Source organism: Hemibagrus wyckioides, linkage group LG03 (assembly GCF_019097595.1).
Source record: "Hemibagrus wyckioides isolate EC202008001 linkage group LG03, SWU_Hwy_1.0, whole genome shotgun sequence".
NCBI lineage: Eukaryota > Metazoa > Chordata > Actinopteri > Siluriformes > Bagridae > Hemibagrus > Hemibagrus wyckioides.
Window position 1 is genome coordinate 9,464,217 of NC_080712.1, and position 27,466 is coordinate 9,491,682.

At 43.0% G+C, this 27,466-nt stretch overlaps 1 protein-coding gene across 1 annotated transcript in view; it reads right to left on the bottom strand.

The window, feature by feature from the left end:
• Positions 1–27,466, bottom strand: part of maml3 (mastermind-like transcriptional coactivator 3) — a 169,223-nt gene that overhangs the window by 75,548 nt on the left and 66,209 nt on the right. The window lies entirely within an intron of this gene.

Sequence of the window (27,466 nt, forward strand, 5' to 3'; positions counted from 1 at the left end):
GGAGTGTGGAAAGCTGTATCAGGAATAATGCTTAACCACTTACAATAGCTTTGATTTGTTCAGCGTGTTTCTTGCTAACAGAATAATTTGAAATAAGTGAAATTCATTAAAAAAATCTTTCTAGAAGCAGGTGTTTACAAACTTTTAGTAGTGTATCTCTCATTATAGGGAAACCAAAATCACTAATCAGAGGAGAGAGGATGTTTCTAAACTGAGCGGAGGTTCATATTTAATTTCTAATTTACCCTGACATTTGTCAGCTGAGGCCATACTCTCTGCTTTATATAAACTGTGTACAATTCCTACTACTCCGGCAGCTATGAGTCCTATAATCTGTGCAGATGCTTGTGTTTAAAGTGAGGCCTTTTGAGAGGTAATTACACTCTCATTCAAAGCAGTTAACCGCTCGAAGCTTTATGGTGAGCTCTCGCTAAATGGAACTTCTCTTTTGGCAGTAGATCATTCTGTATAACTAAACTAACTACATATCTCTTCCTTACACACACACCTCTTTTTTAGACTCTTTTTAGTCAGAGGGAGAATCACTCAAAGAGAACAAGGTGATGATAAACCCCAGTTAGCACTTAATCATTATCCCGAGAGTCAGACGAAGCCGAAACGGTGAGCGAGAAAGCGAAAGAGAGAGCGAGAGCGAGTTAAAGAAAATATCATGTGCAAAATGAAATGTCACTTCTAAAAGGTTCATTGTTCACACATTGGCAAGACCCCCCCGCCATCACATTTACGTTCCTTTGCTTAATTTGTCTCAGCCATTAAGTTCCGTCTAAGCCGAGTGTCGCTGGCGTGTCTGACACAAACACCAACACAAACGCACACAGCTAAACTAAAATACCAGTGCCGAGTTGAATATGATGCTTTACACTGTTTAACAGATCATTTTCAATCACTTGTTCAAAGGCAGTCAGCAGACAAGGACAATTGTTCATTCTGTGCAGCGAAATAAAAAAAAACAGAGCTAGATGATTTTAAAACCAACAAAGCCATAAATTATATTCTTAACAAACCCTGCAGAAATGCGACGGGAAATGCCTCGACGCTTCTCTACACTATTCTCATCATCACACAATCCCTAACCTGCCGGGTTTTACCACCAGCGTGGCAGAGAGCTAATGATAGCAAATATTGACGTGCAAAAAAAAAAAAAAAATGGTGGCAGACACTTGCAGGATGAGGACAAGAAATCTGAGTATTAAAGGAGGTGAAGAGTGTCTCTTGTCCCTCGCCACCTCTTCTTCATCCCTCGTTCCATTTGTGCTAATGACTCTCACAGTCAACACATTTAACAGCCCGTTAATTACGGAGGGGGGGGGGGAGTAAGTGCGCATGTGCGTATGTGAAGATGTGTGCTTGTCGGTCCGTCCCCGGGTGCATCTTTGTGTCACGCCATGTGCATAACAGTGTGTGTGTGTGTGTGTGTGTGTGTGTGTGTGAGAATAAGACAGCATAGCATGCATATGTGCGGGTTAATTACGGAATGGCGATGAGAGCGTGAGTGACAAATTCGCCTCATATTCAGCTACGGTATGCCACCCACCTTCTTCCACACCGCATCCCTGCAGACCTCTGTGTGTGTGTGTGTGTATGTGTGCGTGTGTGTCTATGTATGTGCGTTTGTGTGTGTTTTTGAGAGAGACGCCCCACGCGCGCCACTCCGCTGAAACATGCCAAATGAGATTCTGAAATAACGAGATTCATGGATCTTCTCTCCAGCTCTCCTCCGAGGCAGCATGTCTTCTCCCCCTCCCATCCCTCCCATCTCTCTCTCTCTCTCTCCATGAACAGTGAGATCATGATGGGAAACAAAGGCGACTTGTGTTTACTGAAAAGCGTTATCTGGACAGGTAAACGAGATAAGCAAGATAAAACAACGTGCAGATCTTTCTGCTTTTCTTATTTCCCATTGTTTTATCTCATCTCTTGCGCTCGCTCTCATTCGCAGGTGTGTGTATATATATATATATATATATATATATGTGTGTGTGTGTGTGTGTGTGTGTGTGTAAGTTGCAGGTGTGTGTTGCAATTGCATTTAGGTAGGTCGCGTTCCTCCGGCGCTACACCTCTGGGCGGGGTTGCCACGGCAACCGACGGCACGACGCCTGTCGATGCTCGTGCCACTTTATCATGCCGTAAAGACGATTAGGCTGTGTGTCAGTCACAACACCCTCCCACTCAAGACACACACACACAGATAGAAAGAAAAGAAAGCCAGAGAGAGAGAGAGAGAGAGAGAGAGAGAGAGAGAGAGAGAGAGAGAGAGAGAGAACAATGCACGCCGTTCTGTCCTCCTCTTATTTGTCATGTTAGTTAGGATGCCATTTTCACACTTGTCCTTGTCGTTTACCTCTTAGCTTCGGCTAAAACGAACAGCGCTATTGTTGGGTTCGATATGAAAACTAATCACATTTATGCAGCCAATTGAACACAAAGTAGCTTTGTTTCACGGTGTTATTTTTAATCGGGTTTTGTATTTTCCTCACACTGGATAGGGACAAGCCTGTGTTCCTTCACGTGAAGCCGAAACACCAAAATGAGTAGAAGTACTATGAATTCATTTCATGCCTTTCTGCTAATTCTATACAACTTCGAATAACTAGAAGAATATCTGAACGGGTTGAACAGAAATTCTCACTGGAACCTCTTCTATTCCGGGTATTCACACCCATGACACAGTAAAGTCTACGTTTTGGACTGTTAAAATATCTGAATGAGAAAACTAGAGACTGGACATTGACTCAGGAAAGCAAGCGATCTCCTTAGTCACGTTCACTGAGCAGCATGTATACCGTACACACAATTAAACCCGACATAAAAATAAACGATTTACAGAACAGACAGTTCAAATATCCGAAATGGGACTTGATCGAATAAATGAGTCAATAAAAGCGGGCTTGTAACATTAGCTAATATTTAATTTAGCCAATTAAGCTTGTGTTTTAATTAAAAGAGAACGACAAAAAAATGGTTTGGAAAGATGACTTGTGCAGCTTTTAAAGATCGGCTGAATGCTGAGTGAGGGGTGATTACAAACGTGTGTTGCTAGCGAGTGTGATACAGGCATGCGTACACACACACACACACACCGATGCAGAGAGTATGGCTGAGGTGATGATGGACACGCGGCTATAGAGATACAGCGAGCCTAAAGCTGGTTGACTGGAACGCTGTGATTGCTGCAGTATATTATGGGTAAACACACTACATTATTACGCTGTGTTAAATAATGTAGACGGAAGCTTTATGGTAGGAGGAGCGAACAGAGTGTGTGTGTGTGTGTGTGTGTGTAGAGCCTGGAGTTTGTTTTTCTGTGTCACTGCCTATTAGGGCTTTCAGTAGCTCACACAAACACTCGTGCTCTTTGCACTGCTCCCATGTGGAAGAACACACAGTGAGGGAGAAAAGAGTGAGAGAGAGAGAGAGAGAGAGTGCACGATAGCAGAGAGATGGATGGGAATAATAGGAGAGAGGGAATGAAGAGAGAGAGCTTGAGACAGACGTAAAGCTTTCGCGTGCCTGGAGGAATAGAGAGAGAGAGAGAGAGAGAGAGAGCACACATGCATGCGAGAGAGAGAGAGAAGTGTGAGTGAGAGAACCACCAAGGTGCTGTTGTTATAGCAACCTCCTGATCCTGATCCGTCCCCCCACCGAATCCTCCAGGGCTCAGTGCAGTGGACACTTCAACCAATAACCAACCTCCATCCATCCCTCCATCTCTCGCTCTGTTCTCTCTCCCTTTTTCCCTCGCCACTTTTTTTTCTCCGTAACCATCTCTCTCCTCCTTCTGCTCCTCCTCCTCCTTCCCATCTCTTTTGTTTTTATGTCTTACTCCTCCTCTCTCTCTCTCTCTCTCTCTCTCTCTATCGCAGTACGAGATTCCTCACTTCAGTGCTCTGGCACAAAAAAGGGAAAGAAAAGTACAGACACACACAAAAGAGCAGAAGAATTCTATGATGTGAACCAAGTGACTCTTCATCCTCAAGTTCAAACACACACACACACACACACACACACACATACAGAGCATGATTAAAGGAAAGGAGGATCAACTTTAAATGAAGTGCCACATATGCTGCTCCTTATTGAACCTAATAAACGAAAGGGAAAAGCCGGTGATGAAACAGGACAGTCAACGTGGCATTATGATGCTGTTAGTGTGATGAATTATGGCACGTGACCTTTCGGAAAATATTAACGGTTTCATCCAGGGGTTAAATCAACATTCGCCAACAAAAGTAAATGCAGGTAACATTTATCACTGATGGGTAATTTTCAGGTTATTTTTAGACACTCCAGATGGTTGCTTTATAGAGCTGAATATCATCACAGTGGGTGATGTGCCAAAAATATTCCAACACAATACCTTACACTACAAGACTGTTTCAAAATCCAGAATCTACCAAGAGTTAAGATCAAGAGCCAGATCTAGATTTGATAACCAAATGGAAGCAAAATGATGACAATGCAATTTTAAATTACAAACTATTTATAAGCAGGATTTTATTTCATTTTTAATTGCATACAAAAACTAATTCAAACCAAAAAGCAGACAAAAATTGTTTAAAAAAATAGATTTCAACACTCAGTCACCGGCTTAATACTGTAACTGAGAGTCAGTGTTAACTGACTGTACCTACAGCACTCTCAGAGAAGTGGATGGATGGAGGCATGGATTAAGCAGATAGAAAAATAGGTGGGTATATGGATGGATGGATGGATGGATGACAAAATATATGGATGGCATAGATGGATGGTTAAGATGTAGTAGATGGATGGATGTATGGGTTGGTGGGTGGTCAACATAAAATGTATGGATGGCATAGATGGATGGAAGAATGGATGATATGGATGGATGGATGGATGGAAGATGTGTTGTATGGATGAAGCAGATGGATGTAGAAGACAGATGAAGTAAATGGATGGATGGATGGATGGATGGATGGATGGATAGATGGAAGGATGGAAGGATGACTGCCTGGCTTTTATAGATGAAATGTACGGATGAAGCAGATGGATGGAGCAAATGGATGGATAGAAAGGTAGAAGGATGGATGATTGGACGGATGCATAAATGAACTGATGAGATGGATAGTAGGATGACTAGGTGGCTAGCTAGCTGAGTGGATAGATGACTGGATGGCCAGATAACTAGCTGGCTGGATGGATAGATGGCTAGGCTGGCTGGCTGGCTTATATAGATGAGATGTACAGATGGAACAAATAGATGGATGATTAGACAGATGAATGAATGAAATGATGAGATGGATAGAAGGATGACTGGGTGGCAAGTTGGCTGGATGGATAGATAACTAGCTGGCTGGATGGATAGATAGATGGTTAGCTGGTTGGATGGATAGATGGATGGATGAAAAGCTGGCTGGCTGGCTGGATAACTAGCTGGCTGGATGGAGAGATGGCAAGATGGATGGATGGCAAGATGGATGGATGGAAAACTGTCTGGATGGATAGATAGATGGATAGATGGTTAACTGGTTGGATGGATAGATGGATGGATGAAAAGCTGGCTGGCTGGCTGGCTGGCTAACTAGCTGGCTGGATGGAGAGATGGCTAGCTGGCTGGATGGCAAGATGGAAAACTGGCTGGATGGATAGATAGCTAGATGGATACATGAATGGCTAGCTGGCTAGATAAATAGATGGATAGATGGATAAATGGCTGGATGGCTAGATGGATAAATGGCTGGATGGATAGATAGATAGATAGATAGATAGATAGATAGATAGATAGATAGATAGATAGATAGATAGATAGATAGATAGATAGATAGATGGATAGATGGATAGATAGATAGGAAAGCTAAATGGGTTAGCCAGCTAGGCTATAGCTGTTACTATAAAACAGTAATGTATTCAAACATGTACTTTAATACAGTCCTGTGATCTGCCCAACACTGAAGCCATCCTGAAGCTAAGATCTGAATCTGAGCATGACCGTGTGTTTATATTCAGTACAACACAATAACAAGCTTTTTTTTCCCCTTTAAACAACAGTTCCATAAACAAAGAATTAATATCCAGTAACATTTCAGACACAGTATAACCAAACACTTCCAAAGACGCCACAGCTGTACAGAGCGGTACGAGGTTGCCACGGTAACGCACGGTTTGACTGACAGTAGACTGACTGACAGCCTGTGGCATGTGTAGTAACGGCTTCAATGCAATAAACTACTGCCAGAAATGCAATTTTATATAGTGAACACAGACAAACAAACACGGAAATGTCCCGGTGCTCTTACAGACAAAAATATCAGCACTCTGGGTATGGAGCTTGTGTAAACAAATTTATTTAGTACAAATTAAATTTATTAGACTTTATCATTTTAATTCAATATGGTATTTTTTTTTACACTGCACACTGCACAGGCATTGCTGTGGTGTTACGCTCCATATGTGCAGAATCAACTTTGACCCAGAGTAACCTCTGATACCACACCTTTATACTCAGCAACACACACACACACACACACACACACACCACTCGATGAGAATTCCAGCAACACTAGTGTGTTTGTAGAAGGTAGAGTGTGTGTGTGTGTGTGTGTGTGTCTGTGTGGTCTGGCTCATCAGACTGTGAAATGAGCTCATTAAGGCAAATGGCTATTTAATTAAACAGTCAGAGAAAAGCCTAAACACACACACACACACACACACACACAGGTGTGCAGGCCTGGGAGTCCCTTAACAAGTACACATGTACACATACAGGTACACACACACACACACACACACACACACACACAGAGAGTATATATAATATATTGAATTGACCCATGTCATTGGTTGTTAGACTCATGTGCCAGATAAAATTAATTTACATATTCTTTTTTAATTATGAATAAATAGAAACGGTTTTATTAAGCATGCAAGGAGCTGTTGAGTCAGCTAGCTAAACATATATAGCTACCTACCTAATATCCTCATTTGAAAGAAAGAAAAAGGACCATTAAATAATGCTGTCTGGCTCCCATGATACCAAGAGATTAACACAATTAAAAAATAAATGCATTTCTGGTACAGTGAAATGACAATGTAGGAACGTTTTTTGGTCCTACACAAATGTCCAGCAGAAATAACTCTGGCTAATACACATCTGGTCTGAACGGAAAAGATTATGTGGAATCTGTGCATCATCCTTTCGATCCAAATATGTTTTCAAATCAAAGATGGATGAAAATGAGAAGTGACTTTTCGGAATCTAGCCTCTTACTGCCATGGCTCTGAGGCATTGTTATTGTGTTTATTTAGTAGGCGTACTAATGATCGAATTGTGTGTTTGTGGAGTGTGTGTTTTTCTGGAGTGTGTGTGTGTGTGTGTGGGTATGGGGGCTGTTGCCAAACCTAGGCTACATTAAACACAAAAAAATATTCATGAGGTTGTCATCTAATCATCCTTTCATTCCCTCAAGTTGTAGTCTTGGCAAAATGTGCAGACGCCATTGGCCTTGCACTTTGCTACACCAATTGGAGCTAGTTTGCCAGACATATCTGTCTATATCCATCATCACACATTACTGAAATAATAAAACAGAGACATGATTTTATACACTATATTGCCAACAGTTTTGGGACATCTCTCCAAATCATTTAATTCAGGTGTTGTTTTCCAGGGGTTGGACTTGGCCCCTTAAGTTATGAACTCTTAATGCTTCAGCATGCCAAGACATTTTGGGGATGACCCCTTCCTGTTCCAACATGACTGCTCACCAGTGCACAAAGCAAGGTCCATAAAGACATGGATGAGCGAGTTTGGTGTGGAGGAACGTGACTGGCCTGACCTCAACCTGATAGAACACCTTTGGGATGAATTAGAGCAGAGACTGCGAGCCAGGTCAAAACTGGGACGTCTGCCTTTACATGCACATGAATGTAATATGGAGCTGACCACCCTTAACAGCTTCAACTCTTCTGGGAAGGCTTCCCACAAGGTTTAGGAGTGTGTTTATGGGAATTTTTGACCATTCCACTAGAAGGTCAGGCACTGATGTTGGATGAGAAGGTCTGGCTCGCAGTCTCCACTCTAATTCATCCCAAAGGTGTTCTATCAGGTTGAGGTCAGGACTCTGTGAAGTTCCTCCACACCAAACTCACTCATCCATGTCTTTGTGGACCTTGCTTTGTGCACTGGTGTGCAGTCATGTTGGAACAGGAAGGGGTCATCCCCAAACCGTTCCCACAAATTTGGGAGCATAAAATTGTCAAATATGTCTTGGTCTGCTGAAGCATTAAGAGTTCCTTTCACTGGAACTAAGGGGCCGAGCCTGAAAAACAACCCCTGAATTCAATCATTTGGAGGGGTGTCCCAAAACTTTTGGCAATATCGTATAAGTTCTTGAGGTTATTGGGTTAGGTTGCTGACATTAGTTTATTGACTTCCTAGCACACATAAAGCCTAGGTACACATTATGGTCATGTGACCAAATGGAAAAAAAGATGCTCTTCATTACTTGCTAATAATAAGAAGCAGCCTTTATAGATCACCACCACACATACATTACAGCACAGTGGACTTCTTTTCTTCACATATCCCAGCTAAGGAAGTTGGGGTCAGAGTGCAGGGGCAGCTATGATACAGAACACCCTTAGAGCAGAGAGGGTTAAGGGCTTTGCTCAATTGCCCAGCAGTGGCAGCTTGGTGGTGCTGGGGCTTGAACCCCAATCTTTCGATCAGAGCCTTAACCACTTGAGCTACCACTGCCCCAGCTTCTTCTTCTAATAACAAAAGATGACTCAATGAGTCTGTATTAAAATGAGATGTATACAGAAAGAACAGATTTTTTTTTTAACACGACAGTGTTCATCATGAAGACACACCCATCTCTTTATCCAGAGATCATCTATTTCTCTCAAATCAAACATTACTTAAATCTTCATTCAAACAGTCCATTTAGCTCAGCTTTTTATGTAGAAAAAAATGTGAAAAATCTCCATACTGCTTCGTATCTGTTCAAATTTATTAGTGATTTGAAACCTGTGCGTAAACAGTACGTTTCTCTCGATATTTCCTGCATTGAAGCGCATAGACTTTCGTTTAGTTTTTCACTTTCTGCCCCCTAGTGGACTCGTTTACATTACGTTCAAGTATGAAGGCAGACACCTATCCACGCGCCCATGCAAATCACCCTGAAGTACGCTGGCGCGTATAAACCAGGCCTAACTGATCTCTTAATACGGCCCGCTGTGTTTAAGTGTTAAGAAGGCAATAAACTTGTGTGCTCTCTTCAAGCTGCTCTTCTCCATTTCTCTCTCTCTCAACTCGTTCTTGTCTGTGGGATCGAGAGAGGTTTAAAAATAACTCTCAATTTAGCACGACGTTCCTGCATGTGTGTGCTCGCGTGTGTGTGTGTGTGGACCAGGAAATGTGAAGATGGAAGCTAACAGTGAGCAGTGGCCACTGGCAAACACTAATGTAATAAGATATTAATGAGGGAGAAAAAGAAGTGTGTGTGAGTGTGCGTGTGTGTGAGAGAGAGAGAGAGAGAGAGAGAGAGAGAGAGAGAGAGAAAGAAGGGGGGGTACGAAGAGCCAGCACATGGAGCTTCCGCTCACCGAGCAACGCCGCCTCCTCCTAAACGTTCTAAACGCATGTTCCCTCTCTCCCTCTCTCTCGCGCTCCCTCTCTCTCCTTCTCCGTCTCACTCACTCACTCTCTCTCTCTCTCTCTCACACACACACACAGTTTAAACAGCCTGCCATTAAAAACCAAGAGAGGCGGGGTAATGTATGTGTGTGTGTGTGTGTGTGTGTGTGTGTGTGTGTGTGTGTGTGTATGTGTGTGTGTGTGTATGTGTGTGTGTGTGTATGTGTGTGTGTGTGTACGCTGCAGAGGCTGGGTGCATGTTAAACACAGTCACTGAAATCCTACTCCAATCCAATAAAGCCCTCAGCAGCCCTGCTAGCACACACCATTACTGAGAGAGAGAGAGAGAGAGAGAGAGAGACGAACAGAAATCAAGAGACAGAAACCTAGAGATTGTGTGAGAAAGACAGAGAAGGAGACAAAGACAAAGGCTGAGCCTCAGACAGAAAGACAGGAAGAGAAGAGAACGCAAAAAAAAAGCTGTCATGTCCTATGGTAAAGAAAAGAAACAGAGACATGGTTAGAAGAGACAGATTAAGACGGAGGGGAAACCGAGAGAAACAAAGAATCACAGATACAGTGCACGAGACAGAGATGGAGAGTGTGACCGAGAGAAGGCGAGAGAGAGAGAGATGGGGAAGTCTCTCTTCTTCTTGTCCCTCACAACGACACAGCAAGAGAAAATGAAACGATCATAATGTATGCATACAGCAAGAATTCAGACAGTTTAGCTCTTCAATCAGGGACACACTTCAACTCCCTTTAAGGTTGCCAGAGTGATGTCCATTTTGAGGAAAAATAAAAAAACATACAGCACCACTCTGTGTGAGCAGATACCAACCATCATCTCTCCTTTCTTCTTGTTCAAAAACCCTCAACCATGTTATCTATAGCCAGCTGTCTCTCTCATAGCCAGAACTAACTCGTAAATCCCAAATAGTCTCATTTGAACTGAGACACTACAAACATCCCTTGACAGCAAATGTGAAGCATTCTCCCTTTAGATCAGCCCAGGTGTTACCAGTCCTGGACCACTTGGACCTGTCTGTAGCCTACCAAACAGTTAACCGTGATATCTTCCTCTTCCTCCTCACCATGCTGAGTATCGCTCGCTCGGTATGGCAATAGCTTGCGTCATGCCTGGAGGTGCACTCGTGTCAGGTGACACCGGTATCCGCATCTGTTCCAAGCAGACTTTTAACGGAGTCCTCCAAACCTGTATGCTTGGTCCTTTACTCTTTTGCCTGAATATCTGTTCTCTTCATGATGCAATAACTACACATAACCGTTTCTAACACTGCTACAGCGAGGGCACACGTTTGTTTTCCTTTCCACAATCAGATACCCACGGTTGCTATGTCTGGCAGACATTTCATCATGGATAGCGTAACGTCACCTAAAGTTCAACCAATGCTTTGAATTTAATCTTACAATCTTGAATTTGCCGCCTTCTCGTTACTAGCCATGCGGGTTGAAAATCTGACCATCTCTACATCACTAAAATGCAGGCTACTGTAATTAACTTCTGATTGACTTTATGCCATTAGACCCTTACAACTTAACTAGAATGTAGGAATTGCTCCATTGCAGGTTTCCCATCTTTGCCTTCCTGTTGGAATTAAAACCTTGATGCTTGTCCACAAAACCAAGCCACATTTGACAAACTACACTTCTGGGCTGGGCTAGACAGAATAACAAACCCTTCAAGGTGCTATATGGGACTTTTTTACTAATAGTATACCTGTTGGTGGTCAGATTACTATACCCTACGAAATCATAAGTTGCTTGCCTTGCTTTCATCCATCCTCCCCTACTAGCTGCTCACTACTCTTTCATCCAAAGTCCCCTCAGTAGCCTTTAACCTAACTTCCCCTACCACCCTGCTCACTAACAACCCTGCTGGTTACCCCTTCATCCAACCTCTACCATCCTGCTCAGGTTCCCTTCATCCAAACCTTCTTGAGCATCCTGCTCATTACCCCTTCATCTGACCTCCCTCTTCCACCCTGCTCTGTAGCCTTTAACCCAACTACCCCTACCACCATGCTTTGCATCATTTAATCCAACCTCCGTGAACACCCTGCTCGTAACCCCTTCATCCAACCTCCTCCAACATCCTGCTTAGGTCCCCTTCACCCGAAGGGGTAATAAGCAGGGTTGCAGCTCTGCTATCCTCTGCAAGTTCCCTTCATCCAAACTTCTTGACCATCCTGCTCATTACGCTTTCATCTGACCTCCTCTACCACCCTGCTTATTACCCCTTCAACTGACTTCCTCTACCACCTTGCTTATTACCCCTTCATCTAACCCCTTTATCTGATTTCCTCTACCATCCTGCTGACTATACCATCATACAGCATGTCCTACCACATGTTCTGCTCACTACCCCTTCATCTGAACTCCCCCTTCCCCCTTTAGTACCTTGCACACAACCACTGTTTCTGACCTCCTCTATCATGCTATCATTTCATCCAACCTTCCCTACCATCCATCATACAATTTGCACTTCCTCTTTGCTCTCTACACCATCATCCAACCTCCACCCTGCTAACTACCCTTTTCACCCAGCTTCCTCTTCTACCCTGCTCAGCGCCCCATCGTATAACCTCCCCATCATATCAAATTCAAATTTTATTGGTCACATACGAAATCATACACAGTACAACATGTAGTGAAATGCTTATAAAAGCATATAACCTCCTCTGCCACCCTGCTTACTACTCTTTCAACTAACCTCTCATCTAACCCTCTCTACCACTATGCCTCCTTCATCTAACCTTCTCATTACCCCTTCATCTAACCTTCTATACCATCCAGCTAAGGATCCCTTCATCCAACCTCCTTTACCACCATGCTCACAACCACTTTTTCTTTCTCTACTACCTTGCTTACTACCCCTTCATCCATCCACCTTCCTCCTTAATATTACTTTATCCAACCTCCTCTACCATGCAGCTCACTACCCCTTCATCCAACCTCCTCTACCATCCTGCTGGCTAGACCATCATACAATTTGCACTTCCTCTTTGCTGACTACACCATCATCCAACCTCCACTCCCACCCTGCTCACTACCCCTATATCAAACCTACTCTTCCACCCTGCTCACTACTCTTTTCACCCAGCTTCCTCTGCTACCCTGCTCAGCGCCCCATCGTATAACCTCCTCTGCCACCCTGCTTACTACTCTTTCATCTAACCCCTCATCTAACCCTCTCTACCACTATGCCTCATTCATCAAACCTCTCATTACCCTTCATCTAACCTTGTATACCATCCAGCTAAGGATCCCTTCATCTAACCTCCTCTACCACTATGCCTCCTTCATCTAACCTTCTCATTACCCCTTCATCTAACCTTCTATACCATCTAGCTAAGGATCCCTTCATCCAACCTCTTTTACAACCATGCTCACAACCACTTTTTCAGACTTCCTCTACTACCTTGCTTACTACCCCTTCATCCATCCACCTTCTTCCTTAATATTACTTTATCCAACCTCTACCATAAAGCTCACTGCCCCTTCAATCCAACCTTCTCTACCATCCTGCTGACTATACCATCATACAATTTGCACTTCCTCTTTGCTGACTATGCCATCATCCAACCTCCACTCCCACCCTGCTCACTACCCCTATATCAAACCTCCTCTTCCACCCTGCTCACTACCCTTTTCACCCAGCTTCCTTTGGTACCCTGCTCAGCGCCCCATCGTATAACCTCCCCATCATATAACCTCCTCTGCCACCCAGCTTACTACTCTTTCATCTAACCCCTCATTTAACCCTCTCTACCATGCCTCATTCATCTAACCCTCTCATTACCCCTTCTATACCATCCAGCTAAGGATCTCTTCATCTAACCTCCTCTATGACTATGCCTCCTTCAACTAACCTTCTCATTACCCCTTCATCTAACCTTCTATACCATCCAGCTAAGGATCCCTTCATCTAACCTCCTCTACCACCATGCTCACTTCCTCTACCACTTCCTCTACTACTCTGCTTGCTACCCCTTCATCCATCCACCTTACTCCTCAGTATCACTCTATTCAACCTACTCTACCATACAGCTCATTACCCCTTAATCCAACCTCCTCTACCATCCTGCTGACTATACCTTCCTCTTTGCTCACAACATCATCCATCCTCCTCTACCACATTAAGTGTCCTTGGTCTCAGCAAAAGCACTATATAAACTACAACCTATAAAAGAAACTAAGAGGACAATAACAAGGCATCTATATCTAATGGATTATGATTGCCCTGATGTGTTAAGCACTCTAGACACTAGAGTCAGAGCATGCTAATGTGAAGCACTTTGAGAGAAGAAGAGCAGGACAGGCCTAAGGTCCAGCCAGAGTTGGCTCGTCATTCCTACACAACTGTGTATTCCCAGTAGGCAGATGGAGGTGACTGCGAGTCTGTGTTTGCATTGAACTGAAGAGCAGGAGAGAGGCCTGCTCATGTCATCCCAACAACATGCTAATGGAGCATTAGCGTCTAGTGGAGCAGTAATTAGCGTCGGTGCTACAGGTTAAGTACCTGAGACCGGGTATAATGTCAAGAGAGTGAGAAAGACTTAACAAGTTCCTCATTTCTCTTCCTGCTGAAACCTTTATGCAATCAATTCTCAGTGAAAAATAGAGGTAGAGTGCGGCTAATTCTGTTCCTCATTTTTCTATTTACTTTGCTCTCTTTCCAGGTTTTGACTGTCCATCTGTCAGTCAGGACATGTTTTTCTCTCTTTACTTCTTTCTATTTGCCATCTTCCTTTATGTCTCTCTCTCTCTCTATTTTTAGTATTCTGCTTCCTGTTCTTGGAGCACCACAGTGTGGATAGAGAGAGGAGGGGGACCAAGCGAGTGAACGAGCAAGCGAGCGAGCGAGCGAGCGAGAGAGAGAGAGAGAGAGAGAGAGCGAGAGAGAGAGAGAGCTGGAGGAGGAGCGGAAGTAAGAGAAGAAGAGGAGGGGTGTGTGGATTCATGCACTGCTGTCTTCACTAAATCAATCTGGCCATTTGCGTCTCCTCCTCCTCCCTCCTCCCTTCGTACACGGGCCAGGCTTGTAGCGGGCGAGCGCCACAAAACAGAGCAGATGAGAGTGAGGGGGGGGGAAACGCAACCAGAGAGGGAGTTAGGGGGTGAAAAGAAAGAACAAGCCAATATTGTTAAAGGGCACTGAAAGCTGCGAAAGAGACAAAGCCGGAAGGCCTGCAGTGTCTCTGAATACACACTTGAACTCCTGGAGTGCAATGCAGAAACAAAGCAAAGAAACCCTACAGTATAATAACTACAGACATTAAAAGCTCCCAAAAGGAGCAACAGCTTAATTGGGCCAGCGTTTACAGTTACTTTTATGAAGTGTTTAAACATTATTAAAGTATTAACACTATTAAATTACAAAGAACGAAGCAATCAAAGTCTCCGATAACTGTTTCAAAATGGTGGTGAGTAGAGTATAATCAAAATTCCACTGCCATTCATCCCCCTGTTGAATAGGGCTATGAAGGGGAGCTTTGATGACGCCCACGTTCCCCAAATTGATCCTTTCATGCCCCTTTCACATATGCACTTTTTTGCGGGAACACTACGGTAATTAATCAGCAAAGGGGTTAAGTGTAAATGCAACCCAGAGCCAAAAGTCCTGGAAGACTGACAACAATTGAGAGACGTGAACTGAGCAAAAAAAAAAAATTCAACCACTGAACACCACATCCCAGGATTTGTTTGAGTTGAAACACCAGCAGGCTCAAATAATTATACTGGTATCATGACACTTATACTGGTATCGTTTATCGGTCCAAGGATGTTCAGTATGAGCATACTGTGAAGAAGAGTCCCGGGATGAGCACAGGACAGTCTTTATGACCGCAGCATCCGGCAAGTACAAATCTTCAGTATCCAAGTGAGATGATCCACTGCAGTGAAAGTGACACTGTTTTTGGAAACACTCAATGTTTATGCATGTGAAACCATCCAAAACAGCAGAACATGACGAAGACGATCTAAGCAGATGCCTTCAAAGCTAATGTAATGAAGGGTTTCTGAGTATGAAATGATATTATATCAGAATATTTACATACATTCCCTTGGGTACAGAGCTTCTTGTGTTGTTCAAGGCTTCTTGGAGAACTTGCTAGTTTTTCAGTTTCTGCATCCCAAACAGCTTTAGAGTCTATAAAATAATTAAAGTCTATTTTACTTTTTCAAGGAACTTTTAATAAATGTTTAGATGTAAACTAAGGTTTAAAATTTCTCACAGCTTTTTTCCCTACATTTGTTAATAATTGTGTAGAAAACAAACCTTTCCTACAAAAAAGGGCTTTTACCTGTGCTTAACCCCGAGTTTTTGTCGCTCTAAACCCCACTTCTAATCCCAGGTACAGGAACGTTTCACACTTGTAATTCAGAAGGGGATTAGCACCGGGTTGTGAAATACTTAGCAGGGTTAGCAGTGCTTTAGCTGTGTACAGTGTGCGATGTTTCGACTAGACGCTTAGCAGCAGACACGCAATCAGAAAATAAATAGCGCCTGCCTCATAATCATGTGAAAAACAGGACGAAAATTAACAAAAACGTCAGATAGCAAAACACAAGTAATGCGCACTGTAGCAAGCGGGAAATAGGTTACAGAAAAATTAGCAGAAGTTAGATATCGATGAATGCCTGGTCAACTAGGGTAGTGGTGGCTAAAATGGTTAAGACTAAGGGTTGTTGATGGGAAGATCAGGCTTTAATCCCCGGCACTGCCACCGTTGGCCCCTGAGCAAGGTTCTGGGTTGTTGATCAGAACGTCGGAGTTCTGCCACTGTTTGGCCCCTGAACAAGGTTCTTAACCCTCTCTGCTCCAGGGGTGCTGTATCATGGCTGACCCTGTGCTCTGACCCCAACTTTCAAAGCTGGGATTTGTGAAGAAAGAAGAATTTCACTGTGTAATGTACATGTGACAAAGATAAAAGCTTCTTCTTTTTCTTTTTCTATGCATCGACTTTAAAAAAGGTCAAAAAGATTACAAATCTGTGAAAGATATCAATTCCTGCTCTGGTGCATGTATATACAATCACCCAGGTCAAGTGTGAGAAGCTCTTAAGCAGATATACACTAAAAACTGTGAAAACTGTATATAAAAAAAAAAAAACAAACAAACAAAAAACCTGTGGTTGTATTAGTATCTTTAATAGAACTTCACTTGTCTTCCTATCGTTTAGTGCAAGGTGTTTCAGTGAAGAGGAGGAGGGCTAACTATGATAACAACAACTTTGTAATTATACAGCATTTGATTTAACTGGGAAGTGGGAGGTCGGAACTCAGATTCATGTCGTTTTCATCCTCCGTGCGTTCGAGCTACAAAGTGTGGGGAAGAAACATGACGAGTCCGTGTTCGGTCTTTTCCTAGCAACAAGCTAGACAGCGAACTGTGATGAGCGAGGTGTATCTACCTCCTCAAAACAGCGAGCTAGAGCTAGAGTCAATGCTACAGATTTAACAAGTGAATATTTTGTGTGTTGATTGATCTAAAGCACAGTATAAATCATTGAGAGATAGGAAAAGCTGCTTGGTTTACTGGTGACGCTGTTGGCAGCCTTGTTGTTTTTATCTGACTTGCTGAACTCAGGGTTGAGGAGTTTACAAGCACGTTTTTCTTTAGTGGAAAAGGCTGGGTTGAATTCATTAAAAGTGAAGTATTAAAGTGTTTCTTTGCTGACACTGATGCAAGACACCGAATAAGCATGTATCTATTTATATTAAACATATAGAGTGTGTCCAACTGTACATGTTCATGTATTGTGAAAATGTCTTAGGTATTGTTTGAAGATATTTTGCCAAATCTGCCATTCCTAGATTAGGAGATTATCCTGTAGCGTTGTTTCATATCTAGAAACGAGTGTATGGCAGACAGAGTAGAATAGACTGGGGGTGGAATCTGGGTTTACCCTCAGAGGCGGGGTAGGGAGGAAGTGACTTGGTGCCATTCAGGCCAGAAACCATGGGGGAGAGATGGGGAAAAAGTAAAAAGTGGAGAAATAGAGAGACAGGAAGACCGAGAGAGAGAGAGAGAGAGAGAGAGAGAGAGAGAGAGAGAGAGAGAGAGAGAGAGAGAGAGAGAGAGAGAGCGAGAGAGAGAGGTAGTCCCTCTTCAGCTCGGCAGCCAGATGGTCTGGTTGCCACAGCAGCATTTTACCCACCAGGCGGTGCTTTGATACTTCTTGTGTGTCTGTGTGTGTGTGTGTGTGTAATATGTCCCTCTGCGATTGTGCCTTTACAGTCTCTGCTGCTCAGCAGCATGTGTCACAGCTCTGTGTGTGTATGCATGCATGCAGGTGTGTGTGTGTGTGTGTGTGTGTGTGTGTGTGTGTGTGTCTTCATGATTGTTTTGGCACTCCTCTGATGAAAACAAGTGGCCCACACCTGCTAAACAGCATTCATTACCGTACACAACGGAGAGCTGGGGAGTAGGAGGAAAGAGACAGTGGCATGAATGACAACAAAGAGAAAGCTTGAGAGAGCACGGAAAACATGGAGGAGGTGAGACGCAAAAGATGCATTCAGCTAGGCCTTTTCAACCAACGGCTCGTGGGCCCGATGTGCTTCGTATTTTTTTTTTTTTTTAATCATTATTATTTTTATGGCCCACACAAGGGTGCAGGTTAATTAGTAATAACACATCTACTGTATAAGTAAATCATCAAATAAAGATCACATGTGGGCTGTAGGGGTGTGTATCTCTCCATCCAAGATAAGCACTTCAAATACCTCGTTATGAAGGAGACGTTTAAAGCAGCTGACTAGTCCAGTTCATGTGATTTAGAGTGCTTTTGTTGCGATATGATGCAGTGCAATGAGATGTAATAAGACATGATACAGTGCTGTACAGACCTGGCAGGCAGAGAGCCACACCTCCTTCACTGAGAGTGAGAGGGTCCAAGAACACACCTCTTTCAGTGGTCCTGACAGGCCCAGAGGACATGTCTCCTTCACCAACAGGCAGAGGTCACGCCTACTTCACTGAGAGTGACAGGCACAAAGACCACACCTCCTTCAATGAGAGTGACAGGCAAAAAAGTCACACCTTCACTGAGACTGACAGGCACAAAGGCCACACCTTCCCTGAGACTGACAGGCACAAAGGCCACACCTTCCCTGAGACTGACAGGCACAAAGGCCACACCTCCTTCACTGAGACTGACAAGCATAAAAGCCATACCTTCACTGACAGGCACTAAAAATGGCAACACCTCCCTCACTGAGAGTGATAAGCACAAAGACCACACTTTCTTCACTGAGACTGACAAGCACAAAGACCACACCTTCACTGTAATTGACAGGCACAAAGACCACACCTCCTTCACTGTAATTGGCAGGCACAAAGACCACACCTCTTTCACTGAGACCAACAGGCACAAAAGCCACACCTCCTTCACTGTAACTGACAGGCACTAAAAATAGCCAGACCTCCTTCACTGAGACTGACAGGCACAAAGGCCACACCTCCTTCACTGTAACAGACAGGCACTAAAAATAGCCAGACCTCCTTCCCTGAGACTGACAGGCACAAAGGCCACACCTCCTTCACTGAGACTGACAGGCACAAAGGCCACACCTCCTTCACTGTAACAGACAGGCACTAAAAATAGCCAGACCTCCTTCCCTGAGACTGACAGGCACAAAGGCCACACCTCCTTCACTGAGACAGAGTTATGGAGGCCACGCCTCGTACCTTTACACTGGCACAGAGATCATGCCCACTTCACTGGGACTTACAGGTAAAATAAATGGACTAAAAATTCCTTTCTATTCTTCTACACTTTTCTCGGTGTTATGTGATCTTGTTTATCATGATGAATATAAAAACACTGATTAAATTTAAATTTATGTGATAATCAATCTGTTAGGCTACTCTTTAGAACCTGCAGTAGACCTTTGCTGAGAAAGTGTACATTTTCCTTTTAGAGCAGTTGCTAGTGAAACTAAGCAGACCTTGATTAGACAAAAAGAAGGTGAAAGATTCTTGACGATGTTCTCATATTTCAAACACACACACACACCCAAACATCTGAGGAAATGATGGCCAGCCTTGCCTCTATACTTCCTACACATAGTACAGTGTTTTTCCAGACTCTGTGCTGATGTGCTACTACAGGTTTAGAAGTTTTATCTACACTAACATGCTTGATGTTTAATTGTGTTGAAAATGCACAATATGGCCCCAAATCTAGAGTTTAAAGCTACTGAATTGGTGAATTCAACTGTGGGGACTTCAGAGGCTCTTACTGATGAATGGCTGGTCCTCATATAACCCTTCTTATTCAGTCAGAGAAAGCGGCATGCTCAAAATCTTCACAAGAATCTCAGACACCATTTTCCAATTTGTGTTGACCCCTGCTTGGAAATCTGAACAAACGGTGGTCTCGGTGGAAAAAAGGTGGAGCAAAATATCAGACCGGCGCTTTTGCTTCTGCCTCTTCGTTCAGCCTTTCAGTGACATGCCGCAGTTGCAGATGAGTTTAGTTTTGATAACTTGCCTTACATTTAGCTCTCTGCACCTTGGAAATATTCCAAACAAATAAATGAAGCGATGCCTACCTTTCCCAGATTTTTATGGCAGCAAGCAAAACGCAGTTAAAAAATGCTGGCTTAAGAGAAACCCCCTACTGAGGGCTTTTTCAGAGAAACTGTTAATCACCTACGCTTAATGGAACACATCACCTACACTTTCCGCTTAGAGAGGGAGAAGAGTGAAATACACTGGCTGAAGCACGTACCGGTGAATACTGTATGCTGTCAACTCCGGAATTATTGGCACCTTACATGAGAATGGGAATTATTGCATAAAATAAACATAAGCTAGTGAGACAGTGGAGGAGTGGAAAACTCGATTTAGCCAGGACGGAGTTTGGTGCATGGTGATAATGTTGGCGAAGGAGGCTAAGAAGATCCCAATGAATTGTGCCGTCAAGATGATTCTTGTTTCATAATCGACTACTAGACACAACCTCAGTTAGACCTTCCTCAGAGCAAAATGCTGTACACTTCCAGGACCCTGAAGCGGGCAGTTAAGATTGTGGCTGACCCCAATCACCCTGGATGCTACTTTTTTGTGGCACTCCCTTCCTGCAGAAGACTGCGATCCATCAAGACAAAAACCTCACACCATAATCTTCCCATCATGGCCTCATCAACAACATGCAGGACTCACCATGGTCTGTTATCCACCTACTTGGACATTAACACACAAACTCAGACAACCATAGTGCACCTGCACCTTTATCTTACCTTCCTACCTCAAACTGCACTGGTCACTAATGTACATTTAATGTACAGTTAATGCTTCACTTCCCCACGTGCATCAGTGAGCCTTGGCCGCCCATGACCCTGTCGCCAGTTCACCACTGTTCCTTCTTTGGACCACTTTTGATAGATACTGACCACTGCAGACCGGGAACACCCCACAAGAGCTGCAGTTTTTCTGATTCTGATTTGGGGAAATACTACGCTATGTTGTGACAGTCTAAAGACAAATAGAGCTTATACGCAAAGAACATCTCTGATGCTTTGGAGCCATTTTGAAGCCAGAGGTCTGGGAGCATCAGGGTTGCTTCTGCCGGGGGGTTAAAACCTATTCATGGTTAGTTCTTTCAACAAGATATTAACCCCTAGGAATACAACATATTGCTGAAACAAATGTTTTGCCACTAGTCACTACATTTAAGTTCTATAGTTTTCCTTCTACATTATTATTATTATTATTATTATTATCATTATCATCATCATCATCACCACAATTACAGCTAGGAATAATCAAGAAAATATATTCAGAATATATCACACAATTATACAGTGTTCATTTAAGTTCTAGGTACTTCGCCTCCTCTTCTCTTCACTTAATTGTTAGTCTAAACGTTTTAGATGGTCTCATGCTACGTCTTCTTAATACTAACAGCACATTTCACCTAGAAAATATCAAATAGAATAGGATTTCCGTTTGGCTTAGGAACGAGACTTCGTTTTTAAAGGTGACACATGGGAAAACACGTGCCCTTGAAAGCCCAAGAAGAACTTGGAAACCTTAAATATACGAATTATACGAACATACAGGTCATTTTAATAACTTTAACGGACCACTAAGAAAGTTAAATGTCCTTTTAGACTAAACTGCAATATCGTTGAGCCCGGCTCTATTGCAGTTAAGGGGCAGAATGGCTGGGTAAGAAACTAAGAACCATAAATAAAGATGATCTTTTTAATACTCTATTGAGAAAAAGTTCTGCTATACTTTTTGACTCCAAAGCTGATTTGCTGAACACGGATCAAAAGTCTTTATAGGAAATAATGATTCCCCTCTGCCCCCTGTGTGACAGGGATAAGATCTCACAGGAGCGAAGCTACTGCCATCTGAGCCTATGGTGCCTATGATCTCTCTGCTTTGCTTGTAGCTTGATAGTTCATTATCAATGGGAAAGAAAAAAAAGTGGAAGAGGGACAGATTTATATCATTCTATAGATTTGAAAAAGTAAATAAAGAGGGGAAAAAATAGTTCTGATAAATTACTTTCCCCTTAAAGGAGAAGTTCACTTCTAGAATAAAAATCTACAAATAATTTATTTCCTCACCCCCTTGTCATCCAGGATGTTCATGTCTTTCTTTCTTCAGTTGTAAAGAAATTGTGTATTTTTTGAGGAAAACATTTTTCGACAACTTCGGAGCGGTCCTCCTTCTCCACACTGGGCCTGTAATTCCGCCTAAGTCACGTGTGACCTTCCGACGTGATTACGTAGTACAGTGTCGCGGAAGCGCGTCCCAGAGCTAGTGCTAGAGGAGCTTTTGTGGTCAAAATGTACACAAATTCTTCATTTTTATTTTTTAAGAAAATGACCGATCGTTTCACTAGATAAGACTCTTATTCCTAGGCTGGGATCGTTTAGAGCTCTCTGAAGCTGCATTTAAGCTGCATTTTGGAAGTGGGCACCATAGACGTCCACTATATGGAGAAATGTTTCCCTCAAAAAACATCATTTCTTTACGACTGAAGAAAGACAGACGTGAACATCTTGGATGACGAGAGGGTGAGGAAATTATTTGTAGATATTTGTTCTAGTAGTGAACTTCACCTTTAATATTCAAAGCAGTGATAGCAGAGTAGGTAAGGTGGCAGTGTGTGTAAGTGCAAGCCTTAACCCTTAAATGCTCAGCTCTGGATATCATCACTCCATGAGCTGCTGTTAACTCAGGCCTCAAGTGTGTGTTTGTGTAAGTCTGAGTCTGTAATCTAGAGGATGGTACTGAGCAGTGTTTGTGTTCGAGACTATGAGTGTGTGTGTGTGAGAGGAAAAAGAGTGTGTACAGTGCCTTCTCACCAGGCTCAGAGGGAGGCAGCGGTTAGCCAAGTACGGTTGAGCCGATTGTTATGAGAGAGAGAGAGAGAGAGAGAGAGAGAGAGAGAGCTGGAGTGATACAGAACAAGAAAGAAAAACATGCAATATGAACAAACATGGCTAACATGGCATTGTAATGAACTTTGATCAGATTTTGCGCAGCTACTGACAATTCATTGGAATATTTTGAATATCGAATATGCTTTTTATGGGAAAATAAATAAAAGTGCCAGTATCAGTGTTTCCTACCACCATAAAACATCAATACAAATATTTTTTTTCAGCAAGTCCTACAACAGAACTCTAAACTAGGCTTAATTAAACATTAGTTCATTAACTCTAACACATGTCTGATATAACAGACTGTCATGTCATGGCGAGAGAATCTGAAAAATCAGACACCAAAATGAACATATGGTCATTCTGTTCAGCTCTGTTTTTTTTTTTTTTTTGTTGTTGTTGTTCTGATATGAATTATTTTTGGGGTAAGGAATAGACTCCAAAGCTCTGGAGTAGCCTGGAATCAGGGATCGACTCCCAGCTCCTTCAGTGTGAAACCCTGGAGAACAGGATGAAACTGAAACTTGCTTGGAGCTAAGTGATGTGGTGAGCGTCAACATGATTCATACACCAATTAATAGAAAAGAAATGAATGGCAGGTCAACTAGATCTAATCAAGTTCTATCGTTTTTGTCTATTAGTCATTACAGCTCTAGACATTTGATTATTAACATTTAATGAATCGACAATTTAATATATTGATGGTGTAACACGGTTTGAAACCGTCTACCAGTTACCTCATACTCGCATGAAAAGAATGAGCAGTTGCTGGAACCGCCGTTTCCATGCTAAAACTCCTGATAATCAATACAATTCCACTGATTGCAAACCACTGAGGAACAACAACAAACGTTTATATATAACTGTGATTTGAACCTGAGCTCAAAGTACACTGTAGATTTGGCTGAAGATGTGACAGGAACCTCAATATAAAGTGTTCCCTGCCTGCAAGTTACTAAATCAGGTGAACAGATGCCACATTTGTACTAAATCTCATCCAGTCCACGATCAGACGAAATCTATGGGGTGTTGCTTCGGCTCATATCGGGAAAACAGCTGGAACTTGGCCCAGATCACGGCTTTGCATGGGCGTTGAGTTGAAGTCGTGTTGTTATTTACACGCCGTGCGTTTGCGTGCTTCTGGCAAACATTTGGAAGACATTTACAGGTGGTCTACATGTGTTGTTGTTACTGGGTATTGTATGGAAGAGGCATGTCTTATTTTTCATAGCTAGACTATATTGCCAAAAGTTTTGGGACACCCCTCCAAATCATTGAATTCGGGGGTTGTTTTTCAGGGGTTGGGCTTGGCCTCTTAGTTCCAGAGTAAGGAACTCTTAATGCTTCAGCATACCAAGACATTTTGGACAATTTCATGCTCCTAACTTTGTGGGAACAGTTTGGGGATGACCCCTTCCTGTTCCAACATGACTGTACACCAGTGCACAAAGCAAGGTCCATAAAGACATGGAGGGGCGAGTTCTTATAAAGCTTTTATGTGACAATTCAGTTTTACTATTTTTTTTTTTTTTACTGTTGTTAAGCCTTACGTTTTTTAAGATAATCACAATAAGATAAAACTTTCTACAGCTATTCACTGAGATATAAATGATAGATTTTTAACTTTATCTTAAGTCAGAACCTAATTCCTAATTCTAAGGTCCTGAATTCAGATATGGTGAATGACTTACCATAGTGTGTGTGTGTGTGTGTGTGTGCATTTCTTTCTTACCTTTTTTTTAATGAAATATTTTTATTTATTTTTTTTATTAATTTGTTTGTTTTATTTATTAATATTAATATTTATTAACATGAATCATTACACCCGATGAGAGCCACTTAAAATATTACATATATATAAAATATAATATATATATAATTAAATATTAAATAAAATACGTTTTAACAGCCTAACTTAATTTCAAAAAATATATTGCATCCCTATATAATTTGCATTCACCTGCTGATACGCTTCAATGATGTTTTAACTATTTCACATTAAACGTCTTGTTTTATTTGTCTGGAATATGCCAGGATTCAAAGTGATATTCTGTGGAAATGTACGAAAATGAAAACATCACATAGTCGCAGCTCTAGCTGACATACTTCTCTTTTGCTGTTTCTTTCTTCCTGTTGCTCTTTTTCTTTTCCCTTCACCTCTCATATGGAGAAGCGGGAGGAGGGGGAGGTGGGGGGGGACAGAGATCGAGGCTACCATGGCAACAAAGCCTATCACAGCGATATGAGCATCCCTGATGGCACTCAGGCAAGGCATTAACTGTGTCCCACTAGCCTGCTCTGTGTGTGTGTATGTGTGTGTGTGTGTATGTGTGTCAGTATGAACAACAACAAAGTGTGCTCAATCTTTCAGCATTTTATTAACACAAGGTTCCCCCAGACACACACACACACCCAAACACACAAAAAACTGCTCCCAGTGTAAACCCTTGAGCCATCGCTAATTTAAATAGTGTGTGTGTGTGTGTTTTCTAATGAGAAGCTAACAGGAAGGAACAGACAAAGAAAGGAAAATGAGCAATGACATGTCTGAACACACACCTGATCCATTCCTTTCTCTCCTTTGCGTTTTGGTACACTTGAAAATCGGCTCAACTCTTGCGCGCGCGCACACAGTGTGTGTGTGTGTGTGTGTGTATGTCTCTCTCTCTCTCCCCCCCCCACACTATCACATAATGTGTGTGTGTGTGTGCGCCATTGTTAAAGAGGATGTAAATAAATGTGTGTCTGTGGATGGTCTGGTGATTTTCCTGCCCACTGGTGCACACCAGCATGCACATTTTATACACACACACGCACGCACACACGCACGCACACGCGCGCACACACACACACACACGCGCACACACACACACACACACGCGCGCGCACACACACGCGCACGCGCACACACACACGCGCGCACACACACACTCGCGCACACACACCCATCCACACCCCCACACACCCCAAGACTTCACGGTGCACTTTATTTTATTTATAAGGTATTTTATTAAGACTGGCAGAGGCCACACCCCCTTCACTGAGACTGACAGGCACAGAGAAAACACCTCCTTCACTGTGACTGACAAAGAAGCCACGCCTCCTTCAATAGGATTGACAAAGAAGCCACGTCTCCTTCACATTGACTGACAGGTATCGTCATTAACAATGTAAATGACTAACACAAAGGCCACACCTCCTTCACTGTAAATAACACAAAGGCCACACCTCCTTCACTATAACCGACACAAAAGGTCACACCTCCTTTACTATAACTGGCACAAAGGCTGGTGATTTTCCTCCTTCACTGTAACCGACACAAAGGCCACACCTCCTTTACTATAACCGGCACAAAGGCCACACCTCCTTCACTGTAACCGACACAAAGGCCACACCTCCTTTACTGTAAATTACACAAAGGCCACACCTCCTTCACTGTAACTGACACAAAGGCCACACCTCCTTCACTGTAAATAACACAAAGGCCACACCTCCTTCACTGTAACTGATACAAAGGCCACACCTCTTTCAATGTAACCGACACAAAGGCCACACCTCCTTTACTGTAAATTACACAAAGGCCACACCTCCTTCACTGTAACTGACACAAAGGCCACGCCTCCTTCACTGTAAATAACACAAAGGCCACACCTCCTTCACTGTAAATAACACAAAGGCCACACCTCCTTCACTGTAACTGATACAAAGGCCACACCTCTTTCAATGTAACCGACACAAAGGCCACACCTCCTTCACTATAACTGACACAAAGGCCACACCTCCTTCACTGTAACTGACACAAAGGCCACACCTCCTTCACTGTAAATAACACAAAGGCCACACCTCCTTCACTGTAACTGACACAAAGGCCACACCTCCTTCACTGTAACTGACAGGCACAAAGGCCACACCTCCTTCACTGCAACTGACAGGCACAAAGGCCACACCTCCTTCACTGCAACTGACAGGCACAACGGCCACACCTCCTTCACTGCAACTGACAGGCACAACGGCCACACCTCCTTCACTGTAACTAACACAAGGGCCACACCTCCTTCATTGTAACTGACACAAAGGCCATACCTCCTTCACTGTGGCTGATACAAAGGCCACACCTCTGTCACTGTAACTGACAGATACAAAGGCCACACCTCCTTCACTGTAACAGACACAAAGGCCACACCTCCTTCACTGTAAATAACACAAAGGCCACACCTCCTTCACTGTAACAGACACAAAGGGCACACCTCCTTCACTGTAAATAACACAAAGGCCACACCTCCTTCCCTGTAAATAACACAAAGGCCACACCTCCTTCTGTAACTGACAGGTGCCTAGGCCACATCTACATCCAAAACGCTTGTCTCTTTAAATCACCGGGAGTGTGGGAGTGATAAATATCAGCACCAGCAT